Source organism: Diorhabda sublineata, unplaced genomic scaffold (genome assembly GCF_026230105.1).
Source record: "Diorhabda sublineata isolate icDioSubl1.1 unplaced genomic scaffold, icDioSubl1.1 Dsub_59, whole genome shotgun sequence".
NCBI lineage: Eukaryota > Metazoa > Arthropoda > Insecta > Coleoptera > Chrysomelidae > Diorhabda > Diorhabda sublineata.
The window spans coordinates 27,501-40,000 of NW_026614282.1; the positions used below are offsets into that span (position 1 = coordinate 27,501).

General features: G+C 41.8%; 2 non-coding genes and 1 pseudogene across 2 annotated transcripts; all 3 read right to left on the reverse strand.

Moving 5' to 3' along the window:
• The window catches only part of LOC130452287 (large subunit ribosomal RNA), a 4,609-nt pseudogene extending 2,608 nt beyond the window's left edge, over positions 1 to 2,001 (reverse strand).
• Positions 2,002 to 2,634: 633 nt separating this feature from the next.
• Positions 2,635 to 2,790, reverse strand: LOC130452277 (5.8S ribosomal RNA). The gene has a single exon (XR_008910916.1). It is a non-coding gene; the product is annotated as a 5.8S ribosomal RNA (ribosomal RNA).
• A 1,164-nt stretch (positions 2,791 to 3,954) lies between these two features.
• On the reverse strand, positions 3,955 to 5,876 carry LOC130452278 (small subunit ribosomal RNA). The gene has a single exon (XR_008910917.1). It is a non-coding gene; the product is annotated as a small subunit ribosomal RNA (ribosomal RNA).
• Between the last annotated feature and the right edge of the window lie 6,624 nt (positions 5,877 to 12,500).

The window sequence follows — 12,500 nt, forward strand, 5'->3', positions numbered from 1 at the left end:
TTTTGGGTTACCCCGACGAACTCTCTTGCGAGGGCCCGACTTTTTGACGGTTCCGCTGCCGGGTTCCGGAATAGGAACCGGATTCCCTTTCGCCCGATGGGTGTGTACAAACTTTTTACGTGTTTGTGTACACGTACACACGTACGTACGTACGTAAATAATAAAGCTACACCACATCAACATCGGCTTTCGCCTAGGGCTTAGGATCGACTGACTCGTGTGCAACGGCTGTTCACACGAAACCCTTCTCCACGTCAGTCCTCCAGGGCCTCGCTGGAGTATTTGCTACTACCACCAAGATCTGCACCGACGGCGGCTCCAGACGGCCTCACGGCCAATCCTTCTGCGCACACCGCCGCGACCCTCCTACTCGTCAGAGCTTCAGCGCCATCCATTTTCAGGGCTAGTAACTTCGGCAGGTGAGTTGTTACACACTCCTTGGCGGATTCCGACTTCCATGGCCACCGTCCTGCTGTCTTAAGTTACCAACGCCTTTCATGGTATCCCATAAGCGTCGATTTTGGCGCTTTAACTCGACGTTTGGTTCATCCCACAGCGCCAGTTCTGCTTACCAAAAATGGCCCACTTGGCACTCTGATTCGAGTCTCGCGGCTTCATAAGTTCGAGCAAGCCGGAGATCTCACCCATTTAAAGTTTGAGAATAGGTTGAGGTCGTTTCGACCCCAATGCCTCTAATCATTCGCTTTACCGGATGAAACTCGTACGCTACGAGCGCCAGCTATCCTGAGGGAAACTTCGGAGGGAACCAGCTACTAGATGGTTCGATTAGTCTTTCGCCCCTATACCCAGTTCCGACGATCGATTTGCACGTCAGAATCGCTACGGACCTCCATCAGGGTTTCCCCTGACTTCGTCCTGACCAGGCATAGTTCACCATCTTTCGGGTCCCAGCGTGTACGCTCTTGGTGCGCCTCTTCTCGTAATGAGAACGAGACGCCCCGGGAGTGCGAAGCGATCCAATTTATTAAAAAAGCAAATCGCTTATCCTCCCTTGGTCTACGCGAGGTAAACCTTTACTTTCATTACGCCTTTAGGTTTAGTTATTTCCCAATGACTCGCGCACATGCTAGACTCCTTGGTCCGTGTTTCAAGACGGGTCCTGAAATTACCCAAATCGATAGCGTCGTTGATCGGCGTTTCGAAACGAGGTCTGTTCGAGAACACCGTAACCAACAGTCGTTCCGGGACAGAATCGGCATTATGTCCGATTACCGTCAAACACGAAACGCTCTTGCTACGGGCCGAACGCTAATTATAATTTAGCGGCCCCGCGCCATATTTGTACCGTCGAGCGAGTCTGTCGGAATATCGAGGGTCCGCATGAAAAAATCAAGTGGTCTCCACCTCGAGTCTTAAACAGACACCCAACGGATCACGACGTCCTACTAGAGGAAAAGTGCACGCGTTCGATATCGATTAGAAAAACGTAAAACGCGATTTATTGTGTTGCCGAAACAACAACAATATCCGTCATACAAACGTTCAACTTCAATTATCGAAACGCGAATGAATTTCCTCTTTCGACCTTTCGGGTTTCTCAGGTTTACCCCTGAACGGTTTCACGTACTCTTGAACTCTCTCTTCAAAGTGCTTTTCAACTTTCCCTCACGGTACTTGTTCGCTATCGGTCTCGTGGTCATATTTAGCCTTAGATGGAGTTTACCACCCACTTAGGGCTGCACTCTCAAGCAACCCGACTCTCAGGAGAGATCCTCACGCAATCGGCAACGGTCGCTACGGGCCTGGCACCCTCTATGGGCTGTGGCCCCGTTCAAGAAGGACTTGGACGCGCCGCACGATCTCGTGATAAACGGATCCTCCCTAACACCACATTTCCCGGTGGCCGATATCGACCACGGGATTCGGTGCTGGGCTTTTCCCTGTTCGCTCGCAGCTACTAAGGGAATCCTAGTTAGTTTCTTTTCCTCCGCTTAGTAATATGCTTAAATTCAGCGGGTAATCTCACCTGCTCTGAGGTCGATATATTATAATATATCTATAATATTTAAATACAATTCGCTAAAATATCACAAAAAAAAAACGTGTGTTTAATCACATTATATGAAATATAACATTATTTGTTTTTATTTATAGAGGCGGCAGAGCAAGTTATACATATATATATATATATATATATATATATATATATATATATATAAATTCATATATTTTGTCGATACAGTATAAATGATATAAAAAAAAACACTGGTCAGACGTCCAGTCTTCGAAACTTTATTATTTCTCTCGGACACGACGACCGCGTTATCATTTTAAATATATATAATATATACACTTATTTATCGACTATATATACGTAAATATAACTCTACCAAACAAATTTTATGTATTTCATATAAAAATACACACGATCAATTTATGGTAGTAATAGCGTCGTTGTGTTCAAAAATTGCGCAAATTTTTTCTATAAAAAATTTACGCTGCTTTTCGCATTTTAGGATGCCGCACAAAAAAAAAATACGCACAAGTTTATAGTATGTGCGTGTGTTTTCTTTTAGTGTGCGTTATTGTGTCTCACACATCCCACGCTTAGTCATTTATTTTTCTATAATAAATTGAAAAATTTTAAATTCTAAGCAGTCTTTTAAATTGATACGACCCTCAGTCAGGAGTGGTCCGGGAACGAGTATCCGAGGACCGCAATGTGCGTTCGAAATGTCGATGTTCATGTGTCCTGCAGTTCACAAGTTGACGCGCAATTAGCTGCGTTCTTCATCGACCCACGAGCCAAGTGATTCACCGTTCAGGGTAATCATTTTATTATGTCGTTTTCTCATATTCTATTCGTCGTATTTTTAATATTTGATTATTAAATTAATAATAATATTATAATATTTTATACGCGTATAGAATTATCTAACGACATTTATATAATATATATATATATATATATATATATATATATATTATTTATTAAATGGTAATTATATATAAATTTTAGAGAAATTATAATATCGTACTTAAAAATATCCGATAAATTTTAACCGCTGCACATGTTTTATTACAAACGAGGCGCGCATAGACAGATATCTCGCACGATATATTCCTCTTAATTATTACAAGTTTTTTAATCTTGAAAGTTTTATACAAATTTCGACACGGTCGGGCGTAAATCTTCGAACACCTTCGAAATAATACGTGAAATATTATTTCTAAAACGAATTTTTATACATATCGAAAGAATCGACACGTGCTTAAAAGTTTCGTTTAGGTACCCGGATGAAGAAAATGTCTTATCATCTCACATAATCATCATCACATATAATATTGTCGAAATTTTTTTGTATTACCTTCGATCGATAAAAAACTTATGTAATAATAAAAAAACGAAATAAAATTTCTCCATAAAAATACAGAAGACAGACACACACGACGACAACAACAACAACAACAACAACAGACGACGTTTCAATAATCTATATATTTTTCGTTTATTATAATAACGATTCTTTATATTAGAACGTTTTTAGTTAACAAGAAATTTTGTTAATGATCGTTCTGTCAATCGTTAATATATATATATATAATAATAAAAATATATTGTTACTACTATTGTGTCGTCATCGTCGTTCGTCGTCGTCGTCGTCGTCGACTCCTTCTACTAATCTATGATAAAAATTTTTCGTTATTTTTACTGTAAATTTATATATGTAGATATATATTTTATAGACGTATGAAATATATTTATCTTTTTTTTTTTTAAATATTATTCGAAACTTGTTCGAATTTTATAAAAAAAAAAAAAAAAAATTTCAATATATATACATCATATATTTATATCATATATAAATTTTCTTTTGAAGAGTTCGATTATTTTGTAGAAAAGAAAAATTTCTTTCACAATTATATATAATATAATAATACAGACTTGATTTCGTTTTTTTATTTTTTGTTTAAAAACGAACAAATACTCTGTAATGATCCTTCCGCAGGTTCACCTACGGAAACCTTGTTACGACTTTTACTTCCTCTAAATGATCAAGTTTGGTCATCTTTCCGAAGCATCGGCGACGCCGAAACGCCACCGCGCTCAGTCCGAAGACCTCACTAAATCATTCAATCGGTAGTAGCGACGGGCGGTGTGTACAAAGGGCAGGGACGTAATCAACGCGAGCTTATGACTCGCGCTTACTGGGAATTCCTCGTTCATGGGGAACAATTGCAAGCCCCAATCCCTAGCACGAAGGAGGTTCAGCGGGTTACCCGGGCCGCTCGGCCAGGGAGGACACGCTGATTCCTTCAGTGTAGCGCGCGTGCGGCCCAGAACATCTAAGGGCATCACAGACCTGTTATTGCTCAATCTCGTGCGGCTAGAAGCCGCCTGTCCCTCTAAGAAGAATTATTTGTACGCCGACAGTAAAAACCGCGAACGGCAAGAGCCGAAACTCAATACCGACGGGCCTTTGGGATGTCGAAATACGCCTAGTTAGCAGGCTAGAGTCTCGTTCGTTATCGGAATTAACCAGACAAATCGCTCCACCAACTAAGAACGGCCATGCACCACCACCCACCGAATCAAGAAAGAGCTCTCAATCTGTCAATCCTTCCGGTGTCCGGGCCTGGTGAGGTTTCCCGTGTTGAGTCAAATTAAGCCGCAGGCTCCACTCCTGGTGGTGCCCTTCCGTCAATTCCTTTAAGTTTCAGCTTTGCAACCATACTTCCCCCGGAACCCAAAAGCTTTGGTTTCCCGGAAGCTGCCCGCCGAGTCATCGGAGGAACGTCGGCGGATCGCTAGCTGGCATCGTTTATGGTTAGAACTAGGGCGGTATCTGATCGCCTTCGAACCTCTAACTTTCGTTCTTGATCAATGAAAGCGTTTTTGGCAAATGCTTTCGCTTCTGTCCGTCTTGCGACGATCCAAGAATTTCACCTCTAACGTCGCAATACGAATGCCCCCATCCGTTCCTATTAATCATTACCTCGGGGTTCCGAAAACCAACAAAATAGAACCGAGGTCCTATTCCATTATTCCATGCACACAGTATTCAGGCAAAATTTTGGCCTGCTTTAAGCACTCTAATTTGTTCAAAGTAAACGTGCCGGCCCACCTCGACACTCAGTCAAGAGCACCGCGGCGGGATTGAGTTGGGCCGCCCTTGCGAGCTAAGCCCACCGGCAGGACGTCCCACGACACGCCAGTTGACACCGCGTACGATGAACCAGCGGCGTGGGACACAGATTCGACTACGAGCTTTTTAACCGCAACAACTTTAATATACGCTATTGGAGCTGGAATTACCGCGGCTGCTGGCACCAGACTTGCCCTCCAATTGATCCTCGTTAAAGGGTTTAGAGTGTACTCATTCCGATTACGGGGCCTCGGATGAGTCCCGTATCGTTATTTTTCGTCACTACCTCCCCGTGCCGGGAGTGGGTAATTTGCGCGCCTGCTGCCTTCCTTGGATGTGGTAGCCGTTTCTCAGGCTCCCTCTCCGGAATCGAACCCTGATTCCCCGTTACCCGTTACAACCATGGTAGGCGCAGAACCTACCATCGACAGTTGATAAGGCAGACATTTGAAAGATGCGTCGCCGGTGCGAGACCGTGCGATCAGCGAAAAGTTATTCAGAGTCACCAAATTGTACGATGACGAGCAAGCCCGCCACCGATTGGTTTTGATCTAATAAAAGCGCTCCTTCCGTCTCCGGTCGGAACTCTGTTTGCATGTATTAGCTCTAGAATTACCACAGTTATCCAAGTAAATGTGGGTACGATCTAAGGAACCATAACTGATTTAATGAGCCTTTCGCGGTTTCACCTTAATTTGGCTTGTACTGAGACATGCATGGCTTAATCTTTGAGACAAGCATATGACTACTGGCAGGATCAACCAGGGAACTACTATTTGTGTATTTTATATATAATAAAACTATTATCGAAAAAGTTTTAATAACAATATCCACCACATAATGTGAGGATGAGAATTATGATGACGTTTTTTCATATTACATATATTTTATATTTATACACATAATATTTTATATTCATCTATATTCTCGTATATAATAAACACATTGTTATTTACTTTTTCGTTTGCGTGGTGTTTGCTGCGCTTATTATTGAAAATATATAATTTTCGGCGCCACGCTTTATATATTATAATATATTTTTCTTATATTTCATAAAATTTTCACCGAATCGACTATAAATTTATCTAAAATTTAATCGAAATGATATTTTAAATAAGATATAATTACGTCGACCGGAATAGAATTTCGACATTATCTCTACCCTTCGCTAGATTGTAAGCGACATGGTTTACAATTAGATAATAATGAACGAAATTTTTATTCTCGCTCGGAATAATGAGAGTTATCGCAATTTTGTGTAATAATATAAATGTTATATTATTATATATATTTTTATAGACGATCGCATATGAATCGCTCGCGGTAAAACGCTAGCTAAATTCGCGATCTCGCAATATATAATTTAATTTGTGGATAAATTGATATAATATCTAAAAAGGGAACCGCTAGCAATATACGATAATATATTGGAGGAGAACGGGGACCCTTTCAGAAAACTATATAATCCACTATAATGTGGAATGACCGATACAACGTCTTTACGTAAATTATAACGAGTTCATTAAAATTTAACGAGACGTCAACTTCGATACACCACACATATATGTGCGCTGTACAACGGTACGCTTTCTACATTAACATTAATAAAGATGTATAGTGAAAATATATAAAAGATGTATTATGAATATTAAAAAGAAGTATTATGAAACTTCATACCGTCCGAGACGTAAAAGTGTTATGGAAAATATTAACAATAACGGAAAAAAAGTATTATGAAATTAGATTGCCGCTCGATGTACGAACGTACGAGATGTATTATATAAAAGTTGTATGAAAATAGTGATAATAATGAAAAATGAAGTATAACGAAATTATATTCCGCTCGACTTAGGAACTTGTCGAAAAAGATGAATTGTGAAAGTTGAATGGAGTTGTTTTTTATGTAGGAGCCGTTCGAGGTATATAATATAAAAGTGCTATGAAAATATTAACAATAACGGAAAAAAGTATTATGAAATTAGATCGCCGCTCGATGTATGAACGTCCGAGATGTATTATATAAAAGTTGTATTAAATTAGTGATAATAATGAAAAACAAGTAGTATGAAATTATATTCCGCTCGATATAAGAACTTGTCGAAAAAGATGAATTGCGAAAATTGAATGGAGATGTTTTGTATGTAGGAGCCGTTCGAGGTATATTATATAAAAGTGTTATGGAAAATATTAACAATAACGGAAAAAATGTATTATGAAATTAGATCGCCGCTCGATGAACGAACGTACGAGATGTATTATATAAAAGTTGTATGAAAATAGTAATAATTATGAAAAACAAGTATTATGAAATGAGATTTTCCCTAAATATATGAACTTGTCGAAAAAGATGAATTGTGAAAGTTGAATGGAGATGTTTTGTATGTAGGAACCGTTCGAGGTATATTATATAAAAGTGTTATGGAAAATATTGACAATAACGGAAAAAATGTATTATGAAATTAGATCGCCGCTCGATGAACGAACGTACGAGATGTATTATATAAAAGTTGTATGAAAATAGTAATAATTATGAAAAACAAGTATTATGAAATGAGATTTTCCCTAAATATATGAACTTGTCGAAAAAGATGAATTGTGAAAGTTGAATGGAGATGTTTTGTATGTAGGAACCGTTCGAGGTATATTATATAAAAGTGTTATGGAAAATATTAACAATAACGGAAAAAATGTATTATGAAATTAGATCGCCGCTCGATGAACGAACGTACGAGATGTATTATATAAAAGTTGTATAAAAATAGTAATAATTATGAAAAACAAGTATTATGAAATGAGATTTTCCCTAAATATATGAACTTGTCGAAAAAGATGAATTGTAAAAGTTGAATGGAGATGTTTTGTATGTAGGAACCGTTCGAGGTATATTATATAAAAGTGTTATGGAAAATATTGACAATAACGGAAAAAATGTATTATGAAATTAGATCGCCGCTCGATGAACGAACGTACGAGATGTATTATATAAAAGTTGTATGAAAATAGTAATAATTATGAAAAACAAGTATTATGAAATGAGATTTTCCCTAAATATATGAACTTGTCGAAAAAGATGAATTGTGAAAGTTGAATGGAGATGTTTTGTATGTAGGAGCCGTTCGAGGTATATTATATAAAAGTGCTATGAAAATATTAACAATAACGGAAAAAAGTATTATGAAATTAGATCGCCGCTCGATGTATGAACGTCCGAGATGTATTATATAAAAGTTGTATTAAATTAGTGATAATAATGAAAAACAAGTAGTATGAAATTATATTCCGCTCGACTTAGGAACTTGTCGAAAAAGATGAATTGTGAAAGTTGAATGGAGTTGTTTTTTATGTAGGAGCCGTTCGAGGTATATAATATAAAAGTGCTATGAAAATATTAACAATAACGGAAAAAAGTATTATGAAATTAGATCGCCGCTCGATGTATGAACGTCCGAGATGTATTATATAAAAGTTGTATTAAATTAGTGATAATAATGAAAAACAAGTAGTATGAAATTATATTCCGCTCGATATAAGAACTTGTCGAAAAAGATGAATTGCGAAAATTGAATGGAGATGTTTTGTATGTAGGAGCCGTTCGAGGTATATTATATAAAAGTGTTATGAAAAGTATTAACAATAACGGAAAACAGTATTATGAAATTAGATGACCGCTCGATGTATGAACGTCCGAGGTGCATTATATAAAAGTTGTATAAAATTAGTGATAATAATAAAAAACAATTATTGTGAAATTTTATTCCGCTCGACTTAGGAACTTGTCGAAAAAGATGAATTGCGAAAATTGAAAGTTTGGCGCCTGGCCGGCAGAGGGCGCTAGTGTCTATAAAACCGTGTTAAGTTTGTCTTCTGGCCGGCAGGTGGCGCTAGTGTCTATAAAACCGTGTTAAGTGTGGCTTCTGGCCGGCAGGTGGCGCTAGTGTCTATAAAACCGTGTTTAGTTTGTCTTCTGGCCGGCAGAGGGCGCTAGTGTCTATAAAACCGTGTTAAGTGTGGCTTCTGGCCGGCAGGTGGCGCTAGTGTCTGTGAATTCGTGCAAGTTTGGCGCCTGGCCGGCAGAGGGCGCTAGTGTCTATAAAACCGTGTTAAGTGTGGCTTCTGGCCGGCAGGTGGCGCTAGTGTCTGTAAATTCGTGTCAAGTTTGGCGCCTGGCCGGCAGAGGGCGCTAGTGTCTATAAAACCGTGTTTAGTTTGTCTTCTGGCCGGCAGAGGGCGCTAGTGTCTATAAAACCGTGTTAAGTGTGGCTTCTGGCCGGCAGGTGGCGCTAGTGTCTGTGAATTCGTGCAAGTTTGGCGCCTGGCCGGCAGAGGGCGCTAGTGTCTATAAAACCGTGTTTAGTTTGTCTTCTGGCCGGCAGAGGGCGCTAGTGTCTGTAAATTCGTGTCAAGTTTGGCGTCTGGCTGGCAGAGGGCGCTAGTGTCTATAAAACCGTGTTTAGTTTGTCTTCTGGCCGGCAGGTGGCGCTAGTGTGTATAAAACCGTGTTAAGCGTGGCTTCAGGCCGGCAGAGGGCGCTAGTGTCTATAAAACCGTGTTTAGTTTGTCTTCTTGCCGGCAGGTGGCGCTAGTGTCTATAAAACCGTGTTTAGTTTTTCTTCTGGCCGGTAGGATATAAGAACTTGTCGAGGTGTAACATATAAAAGTTGTATGAAATAGTAATAACATCGAAAAAAAAAAACCGTGTCAAGTTTGGCGCCTGGCCGGCAGAGGGCGCTAGTGTCTATAAAACCGTGTTAAGTGTGGCTTCTGGCCGGCAGGTGGCGCTAGTGTCTGTAAATTCGTGTCAAGTTTGGCGTCTGGCCGGTAGAGGGCACTAGTGTCTATAAAACCGTGTTAAGTGTGGCTTCTGGCCGGCAGAGGGCGCTAGTGTCTGTAAATTCGTGTCAAGTTTGGCGCCTGGCCGGCAGAGGGCGCTAGTGTCTATAAAACCGTGTTAAGTGTGGCTTCTGGCCGGCAGGTGGCGCTAGTGTCTGTAAATTCGTGTCAAGTTTGGCGCCTGGCCGGCAGAGGGCGCTAGTGTCTATAAAACCGTGTTTAGTTTGTCTTCTGGCCGGCAGAGGGCGCTAGTGTCTATAAAACCGTGTTAAGTGTGGCTTCTGGCCGGCAGGTGGCGCTAGTGTCTGTGAATTCGTGCAAGTTTGGCGCCTGGCCGGCAGAGGGCGCTAGTGTCTATAAAACCGTGTTAAGTGTGGCTTCTGGCCGGCAGGTGGCGCTAGTGTCTGTAAATTCGTGTCAAGTTTGGCGTCTGGCCGGCAGAGGGCGCTAGTGTCTATAAAACCGTGTTTAGTTTGTCTTCTGGCCGGCAGAGGGCGCTAGTGTCTGTAAATTCGTGTCAAGTTTGGCGTCTGGCTGGCAGAGGGCGCTAGTGTCTATAAAACCGTGTTTAGTTTGTCTTCTGGCCGGCAGGTGGCGCTAGTGTGTATAAAACCGTGTTAAGCGTGGCTTCAGGCCGGCAGAGGGCGCTAGTGTCTATAAAACCGTGTTTAGTTTGTCTTCTTGCCGGCAGGTGGCGCTAGTGTCTATAAAACCGTGTTTAGTTTTTCTTCTGGCCGGTAGGATATAAGAACTTGTCGAGGTGTAACATATAAAAGTTGTATGAAATAGTAATAACATCGAAAAAAAAAAACCGTGTCAAGTTTGGCGCCTGGCCGGCAGAGGGCGCTAGTGTCTATAAAACCGTGTTAAGTGTGGCTTCTGGCCGGCAGGTGGCGCTAGTGTCTGTAAATTCGTGTCAAGTTTGGCGTCTGGCCGGTAGAGGGCACTAGTGTCTATAAAACCGTGTTAAGTGTGGCTTCTGGCCGGCAGAGGGCGCTAGTGTCTGTAAATTCGTGTCAAGTTTGGCGCCTGGCCGGCAGAGGGCGCTAGTGTCTATAAAACCGTGTTAAGTGTGGCTTCTGGCCGGCAGGTGGCGCTAGTGTCTGTAAATTCGTGTCAAGTTTGGCGCCTGGCCGGCAGAGGGCGCTAGTGTCTATAAAACCGTGTTTAGTTTGTCTTCTGGCCGGCAGAGGGCGCTAGTGTCTATAAAACCGTGTTAAGTGTGGCTTCTGGCCGGCAGGTGGCGCTAGTGTCTGTGAATTCGTGCAAGTTTGGCGCCTGGCCGGCAGAGGGCGCTAGTGTCTATAAAACCGTGTTAAGTGTGGCTTCTGGCCGGCAGGTGGCGCTAGTGTCTGTAAATTCGTGTCAAGTTTGGCGTCTGGCCGGCAGAGGGCGCTAGTGTCTATAAAACCGTGTTTAGTTTGTCTTCTGGCCGGCAGAGGGCGCTAGTGTCTGTAAATTCGTGTCAAGTTTGGCGTCTGGCTGGCAGAGGGCGCTAGTGTCTATAAAACCGTGTTTAGTTTGTCTTCTGGCCGGCAGGTGGCGCTAGTGTGTATAAAACCGTGTTAAGCGTGGCTTCAGGCCGGCAGAGGGCGCTAGTGTCTATAAAACCGTGTTTAGTTTGTCTTCTTGCCGGCAGGTGGCGCTAGTGTCTATAAAACCGTGTTTAGTTTTTCTTCTGGCCGGTAGGATATAAGAACTTGTCGAGGTGTAACATATAAAAGTTGTATGAAATAGTAATAACATCGAAAAAAAAAAACCGTGTCAAGTTTGGCGCCTGGCCGGCAGAGGGCGCTAGTGTCTATAAAACCGTGTTAAGTGTGGCTTCTGGCCGGCAGGTGGCGCTAGTGTCTATAAAACCGTGTTTAGTTTGTCTTCTGGCCGGCAGAGGGCGCTAGTGTCTATAAAACCGTGTTAAGTGTGGCTTCTGGCCGGCAGGTGGCGCTAGTGTCTGTGAATTCGTGCAAGTTTGGCGCCTGGCCGGCAGAGGGCGCTAGTGTCTATAAAACCGTGTTAAGTGTGGCTTCTGGCCGGCAGGTGGCGCTAGTGTCTGTAAATTCGTGTCAAGTTTGGCGTCTGGCCGGCAGAGGGCGCTAGTATCTATAAAACCGTGTTTAGTTTGTCTTCTGGCCGGCAGAGGGCGCTAGTGTCTGTAAATTCGTGTCAAGTTTGGCGTCTGGCTGGCAGAGGGCGCTAGTGTCTATAAAACCGTGTTTAGTTTGTCTTCTGGCCGGCAGGTGGCGCTAGTGTGTATAAAACCGTGTTAAGCGTGGCTTCAGGCCGGCAGAGGGCGCTAGTGTCTATAAAACCGTGTTTAGTTTGTCTTCTTGCCGGCAGGTGGCGCTAGTGTCTATAAAACCGTGTTTAGTTTTTCTTCTGGCCGGTAGGATATAAGAACTTGTCGAGGTGTAACATATAAAAGTTGTATGAAATAGTAATAACATCGAAAAAAAAAAACCGTGTCAAGTTTGGCGCCTGGCCGGCAGAGGGCGCTAGTGTCTATAAAACCGTGTTAAGTGTGGCTTCTGGCCGGCAGGTGGCGCTAGTGTCTGTAAATTCGTG